Here is a 7,827-nt window from a genome sequence, read left to right on the forward strand (position 1 = left end):
TGTGTGTATCAGAGAAAGAGAGAGAGAGAATATCTATGTATATTCTAGAGCAACATCCTCAGTGCTTTTTCCATTGTGATTCACCTGAAGGATGATGTCTATATTCATTCTCTGTAGTTCCTAGTATGCTGGTTAAAACTGCATCCTTTTCCCCCAACTAAGGGCAGGGTTTTTGTTTGTTTGTTTTAAAGATTTTATTTATTTATTAGAGAGAGAGTGTACAAGCAGGGAGGAGCAGTGGGCAGAGGGACAGGGAGAAGCAGGGTCCTCTCTGAGCAGGGAGCCTGATGCAGGGCTTGAGCCCAGGACCCTGGGATCATGACCTGAGCTGAAAGCAGATGCTCAACCGACTGAACCACCCAGGTTTCCTTACAAAAGGCATTTTAAAATGCAAATAGGAAAGATTATGATTATCAGAGGAATCATCCTAATTCTGCTCTAGCTTATAGATTATATAAATTCAAAACATCATTTGTTACCCTATGCACTGCAACTTCTGGGAGACACAAAAAGTAGAGCAGTTAAAAGGGCAAACTCCAGGGCCACCTGGGTGGCTCAGTCAGTTTAGCATCTGCCTTCAGGTCAGGTCCTGGAGCCCTGCATCAGGCTCCCTGCTCAGCGGAGAGCCTGCTTTTCTCTCTCCCTCTGTTGCTCCCCTTGCTTGTGTGCTCTTTCTTTCCCTCTGTCAAATAAGTAAATAATTTTTTTTTTTAAAGGGCAGACCCCAGAGTCAGTTCTGTATTTGATTTCTTGTTTTGGTCATTTAAGACACTCTTTCAAACTTCGATGTGTGTGAAAATGTCTCAGGAATGCTGTTACGCCGCAGAGTCATATCCAGTAGATCTAGGGTGAGGCCTGAGATTCTGCCCAGAGAGGATACTAATGCTGGGTATTAGTATTAGTATCAGTCCCAGGGGTCTGGGGACTCCCTCCTATGAATGGACGGCAGCCAGAGTGAAGGGATGTCACTACAGAGATGAGGTTTTAAAAGACTGTGACCTCTGTCTTGCTCACAGTCTCTTGCTCTCTCTCTCTCTTTTTTTCTTTTGAGTCTTCGTTCTAAGGAAAGCAAAGTGCTGTGTTATGAGTAGATCTTGGTAGAGGCCCGACTCTGGCTGACAGCAAACAAGAACAAACTTAGGAGCTGTTCCTCCCTGAGTGGAGCCTTGAGTGACTACGGTCTCTGCTGACATGTTGATTAGAGATTTGTAGAAGACCTAAGCCAGAGGATCCAGCTAGGATGTGCCCAGATTCCCGATCCTCCAGTAACTGGGAGATAACGTTGTGTCTGTTGTTTTCAGCCATTACATTTTGGAGTCATTTGTTTTGCAGAAATACATAACGAATGCACACACACTCACGCAATGCTACCTCTCACACTCATTCAGCAAATAGTTATTGACCGTCTGCTGAATGCTGGGTGCTGGGAAATGATGGAGATGAAACAGATGTCACCCCAGTCTAACATCCAGGTGAGAGAGGCCAACATAAACATTAACTTATTTGTAATTTAGAATTTAATGGAAAAATAACTTAAAATTGTATGAGCCATGTTAAGTGCCTTGAAAATAAAAAACTGAAGGGAAAAGCTGAGATTGAAAAATTATAATGATGATGATGGAGGCAAATAAAACGGGAAGTAAGCTGCTGAGCAGGACAGGGAGAGACCTCTCCAGGAGGAGACCTTTAGGCAAAGACAGGAGGGACAGGAAGCAGATGACCATGAGGAGACCACTCTGGAAAAGGAGACCAGGCTGGGTCACACAAGGTTTTTATAGGCTATGCCGAAGAGTTAAGATGCTATTCTAACTGCAGTGGGAATGCCTTGGAAGGGTTTGAAGCAGGGGGCAACATAGTGTGCTTTGTGGAGATGAGCCTTACTGGTCCATTAAGGATGGATCGGGTGGGGCAAGAGGGCATGTGGGGAGACCACTGTGGCGAGGGGTTGTTTGGGTTTTCCAGGCTAAAGATGTCAGTGACCTGCACTAGGCTCCTGAAAATGATATGAAATGCCATGGATGTGTTTACTGTACACAAAACCCTTCCAGCCCTGCTCTCACACCCACTCCCACAGACCTGCAGGTGTTCACAAATTATCTTAGAGATTTTTCTCCTCCAGAAAACTATCCCAGATACTCCAGATTGGGCTAAGCCACTATGTGAATCTGCCTGAGCATTCAGTAAAACCTTAACAATAAGCATACAAAATATGTATATGTAGTGGGTAAACACACACACATACACACACACACACACACACACGTAAGAAGTACCTTATATATAAGGTAGTTATATGATAGATTGTCAGCTCTTAGAGGCAGGAATAGAATTCTGTTTTCCTCTTTAGCACTGCAGCCCTGTGCTAGGCACATAGTAGGGATTCAACAGATATTTAATAGATTAATTTTTTTTAAAGATTCTATTTATTTATTTGACAGAGAGAGAGATCTCTTTCTCACAAGAGAGAGACTCACAAGGCAGAGAGTCAGGCAGAGAGAGAGGGGGAAGCAGGCTCTCTACTGAGCAGAGAGCCCAACGCGGGGCTCAATCCCAGGACCCTGAGATGATCTGAGCCAAAGGCAGTGGCTTAATCCACTGAGCCACCCAGGCACCCCTTAACAGATTAATTTAAGATATTCTGTATCCCTCTTGTTTTGAGACCATGGATGACTTCACCCTTCCTATGGAAATGTGCTTCCCTCCATCAGAAGATAATTTAAATATTCATCCATTGCTAAATCTTGGAGGCTCTGTGTTGATGTGTTTTTTTTTATTATCCTTTTTTTTTCTTTTTTGAAACATAAATGATGGAGATGAAACAGATGTCACCCCACAACCATAAGAGTTAATAACATCCATAAGAGTTAATAATTTTATTGACATTCTCCATAACCATTCATAAGCAAGCAGGACAGGCTCAAACAGCTTGAAGGTAAGACTTAATTTGAGTCAAGACACATTTATCTGTTTATTGAACCCCATGCAAAGGGTCGTGATATGAAAAACGTGTGAGAAGAAAACATTCTCTATCACTTTCTTTCTCCTATCTTGTGAATATATCTGCCTTTTACTTCTTTTAGATTTTTTCCTGCTCACTTTACGGGCCCCTGTAAAGAAGTTCTTGTGTCATTTACTGTCCCTGACAAAACCACACTTTTACTGAACTAAGTTCACCCAGAGTAAGGTTACCAAGGCACCAAAGTCAAAAGAAAATTGGCAGAAACGTGGCATCACACCCTTGACTGGTCACTAACTCTTAATTTAGATCCCAGAGGATACTGAGTGGGTTATACCTGTGAATTTGTAGTGTATCTCATGTCAGCCAGCATTGAATATTCTTACCTTAATTACTTGAATTTCTCATATGAGAGTATAATATTACTTACAAATTTCTGCCATGATAAAAAAATTATCAAGTAGGAATTTACCAAAAGTTTATAGAAAATTGAAATGGATGGTTCACTGATGGTTCCTAATAAGGAAACAGAAAAACAAAGTCTTTTAAGTGGTTCATGTTGGATGACATTAACATTTTCACAAAACTTTACAGTACAGAAATTTTTGATTCTGAACCATGCATTGTACATAGTTTTAACACATTGTATTGACCACCCATACTTCCACTGGTGACTGTGAGCTGAGGCTTCTAAGCGTTAAACATAAATAACTTTTAGTATGCTTATTTCTAATTCTTTGTTTTGCTGGCTTTAGTTTATCTTTTTTTTTTTTTTTAAGATTTTATTTATTTATTTGAGCAAGAGAGCAAGCAAGCGAGAGCACGAACAGGGAAGGGGTAGAGGAATAAGCAGATTCTCTGCTGAGCAGGGAGCCTGATGCAGGTCTCAATCCCAGGACCCCAGGATCATGGCCTGGGCCAAAGTCAGATGCTTAATCGTCTGAGCCACCCAGGTACCCATAGTTTATCTTTTGACTGTGCCACTCCTATATATTTAAAATTACTAGTTTTATTTAAAAAAAAATAGTCAACTTGTGTGGACATGTCAACAGCAATAATAAAAATGTGGAATGACTCAAAAAAATTTAGACATTTCCATTTTTCCATTTATATGCCATCTGGATTAGTTGAAGTGTTCTAACTTGTAATTTTCAAAATAAATTTTTTGTACAGAGGCCAATGCATTTCACAGGTCAGATAATTTTTTTTGTTCTTCATTATTAATTCATGAAAAGAAATATGTGAAACACAATTGAAAATATATCACATTGAATTTTGCTCTTAACAGTTATTAATAGCAGAGTAGCAGAGTGGGGGAAGAAAGATACATTCTATACACCTGAAGATTTTAGAGGCAAGGCCACCACCCAAGTATGACATACAGGCCAAGAAATTTATATGGCATTGCTGGCTATGAGACCAATTTCTAGGACATCTGGAAGTATAATCATTTCACTCTAGCTATTGTTCTGTTCTCAAGTTAACTGTATTTTATTCACCATTAAACTTTCTCTCAAATTCTTGGAAGAAAGCACTTTAATAAACTCATCCACAGGAAGTTGCTTATGAGTGAAACAAGAACAGTAAATATCATTTGCTGAGTCTGAACAATGGTCCATAAGGTATAACTGATTATCATGCTTTATTTTTAAGCTTCAGCTAAAGAAACTAGAGCTTAGAGAACCTTTATAACATGTTCAGAATTATAGTTAGTAAATGGAAACATTAGGATGTGAAACCAATAATGTGACTCTGAAGGCCATGTTTACCTGACCACCATCCTAAGGTATTTTCAGGAGAAAGAAACCATTTGAGGCATGAACAGTGAAAGGAACAGAGATTATCTCTAATGGTAACATTCCAAACATTGTGGTAGATGGATGTAGAAAGATTTGCTGAGAAGGGATAGCTTGAGAGTCTTTAAAAATCACAATATACAGGCAATTGTTGTCCTTTTAATTGTGATTTTGGAAACATACAATGGAAGAGAGGAACCAAGTTCAGCAGCTTTAGGCTCTGTTTCCCATGTCATTCTCCCCTTATCACCGTTATTTAAGAGCTGCAGTTGATTCTGGACCAGTATTAAGTTTTCTTTTGCTCAATTATATATACATATTTTAATTAATTAATTAATTTTGAATGAGAGACAGAGAGAGCACGCAAGTCAGGGGAGGACCTGAGTGAGAGGGCAAACAGACTCCTTGATGAGCAAGGAGCCTGACGCAGGCTCACAACCCTGAGATCATGACCTGAGCTGAAATCAGAGTCATTGCTCAACTCTCTGAGCCACCCAGGAACCCCTGTATTTTTTAAACTGAATTAGTTGTCAAAATCGTCAAGATTTTAAAATACGTTCATTATACATAAAAATTATGATTTCTAATATATTTTAAAAATTGAAAAATCTAGCACTACTGGGCTTGCATTTCCTCATGTCAACAAGAAGCCAGAACTGAGTAATGGCCAGGTCCTGTAGATGGGGCCTATACTTTTTCCAGTTTTCCACCATCCTTGCCCAGCCTGCTACCCTCATTCATACTACATGTCTTCTAGGGCTTCTGAGTGAAACCTGCATAGGTCTCTGCAGCTGTTTCTCTGCTATAGGCATTTGGGACACCTGATCTTTCCACTCCTGCTATATAGCTAATGCAAGTTAGGTCTATAGGCAGGCAGGGACTTGTCTCAAATGATAGTTCTGTATATCAGTGGCCATTTACTGAATGCTTAGAGCATGCATCAAAATCACCTGGAGGGCTTATTAAAACACAGATCGCTGGGACCCAGCTCCAGAGCTTTTAATTCAGTAGGTCTGGGAAGAGCCCAGGAGTTTGCATGTCCAATGCTGTCCCAGGGGATGCTGATACTGCTGATCCAAGGACCATACCTTGTGAACAGTGTTTAGGGAAAGTGTTTTTATGGTCGTGGACTGGATCACGGTAAAACTAATCCTCTGTCTTCTACCAGCTCTTGTTCTTTCCTGTGTAACTAGCTTTCTGTTTTTTTCCTTAAAATTGTATATTTTATTTTCACCAAAATAAAACCTTTCTTTTTGTTTTATTTTCCTGGAATTTCTTCCACTCTTCAAGATCTCCCAGCTGGATTAAGAATTAAATGTGTATCAGACAGGGTCAACAGTTATCCACCTGGAATAACTTAAAGACAGGAAGGTAGTCTTGATGACACATAGACTTCCTTCCTGCCTTTATGCTATATTTTTCTTTTATGATATCTTTTCATGTCCTGCATCATGGTGATCATAAACTCGTGGATGCAGTCCAGATGCCCCCTGCACTACTGCCAATCCCAGCCAGATTTTAAAAACTAGGGGCTTTTCCATTTCCAACAGATAACAGTCCAAATTCATATCTGCTGCTAATCTATTTATACTACACAGATGGCTGGAATCATCCAGAAAAATCACACTTTGAAATCTGGAGAAAGTGAATGTACAGCAAGAAAAAAAAAATAGTTTGGCTTTTTTTCTTCTGGCCATTTTCCACTGTGTGTATATGCTTCATATTCATATATAGACAGCTTTTTGTAGAGGGGCAAAGATGGGCCACCCTAAAATGTGTCACTTTGGCATATTTATTATTTAAATAAAAGTTACTTCAAAAATAGCCAGTGCAGAAAGAATATCCTGACCCTTCTTTGTCTCCAAAAAGCAGGAAATAATTCTCCCATTTGAACAGTACCCTCCCTGTACCAGGAGGTAAAGTGACGTTCTTATCACTAAAGATAGGAAATTCAGAGCCAAGAAGGCTGCAACCTTTGTTACTTTTTTTAATTTACTATCCCAGACCAAGTTCTCTTTAGAATTCCTTACTAACATTCCTGAATATAAGTTTTCTTTGTCCTATAAGTTCCTCAACAAGTTTATTATCTTTATATAAAAAATATAAAAACTGCCTGCCTTGGCCATTTATTAGGTCTCCATTTCATTATTGGGCCTCCTTACACACATAATTAAACATTTTTTTTCCCCTCCTACTGATGTCCCTCATGCCAATGTCATTCTTAGATCAGTTGGGAGAATTTTGAAAGGTAGATAAAAATTTTTCCTCCCCAGCACTACTTTTGTTCAATGTGTAGCTCATTCCCCAGACCTCTCTTCAAATAAACTTCAGTATATGCCACATGCTTTCAAATGTCTCTCAGTTCAGCTCAAATAAAGGATGGCAAGATAGCAGGACTGAGAGGCATTGAGGAAAAGTAAGCCTGATGTGCAGTGGCTTCCAGCTTAAGCAATAAGTAATGACAGATTTCTGTGTAGCTAGTGTCAATTTCCTGTATCCTACTTTGCGCAAAGGCTGTAAGCACTTCTCTCCTGCAATGACCTTTCTGGCCTTCACTACATTTAATAGGTGATAGGAAGAGGAGGATGGGAAGGAGGAGGGGGAGGGGACGGAGAAGGGGGAAGAGTGGGGGTGGGGGAGGAGGAGATGAATAGGAAATGAGAACCAGGGAGACGTGTTTGCTAAGGGCTTCATTTAACAGGAATACTTAATGATACAAAGATGTCCAGTTACCAATATGAGGAAAGTGTGCAACACTAGGATTTTCTGATATTTTGATCAACAATATGTCTTTAGTTGCAGCTGTGCATAAGGCACAGCAGGACCCCAGATCTAGAAAAGATGGAAGCAAAGTGTTAAGTATACATTAAATAAACAGAAACATGGAATAGTGGGTAGTATTATTTATTAAACACCAACATTGTACCAGATTCCATTTAAATCATAAAATTATAGTCCATCAAAGTAACTTCAATTTCTATTTAATTATAAAGGTGTGCATTCTTGTAAGAAAACCCATTATGTAACCATAAAAATTTATGAAGCAGAGAATTTGTGTTTTGGTTGTTCATTTTG

The sequence above is a fragment of the Neovison vison genome, chromosome 6 (genome assembly GCF_020171115.1).
Source record: "Neovison vison isolate M4711 chromosome 6, ASM_NN_V1, whole genome shotgun sequence".
NCBI classification, from domain to species: domain Eukaryota; kingdom Metazoa; phylum Chordata; class Mammalia; order Carnivora; family Mustelidae; genus Neogale; species Neogale vison.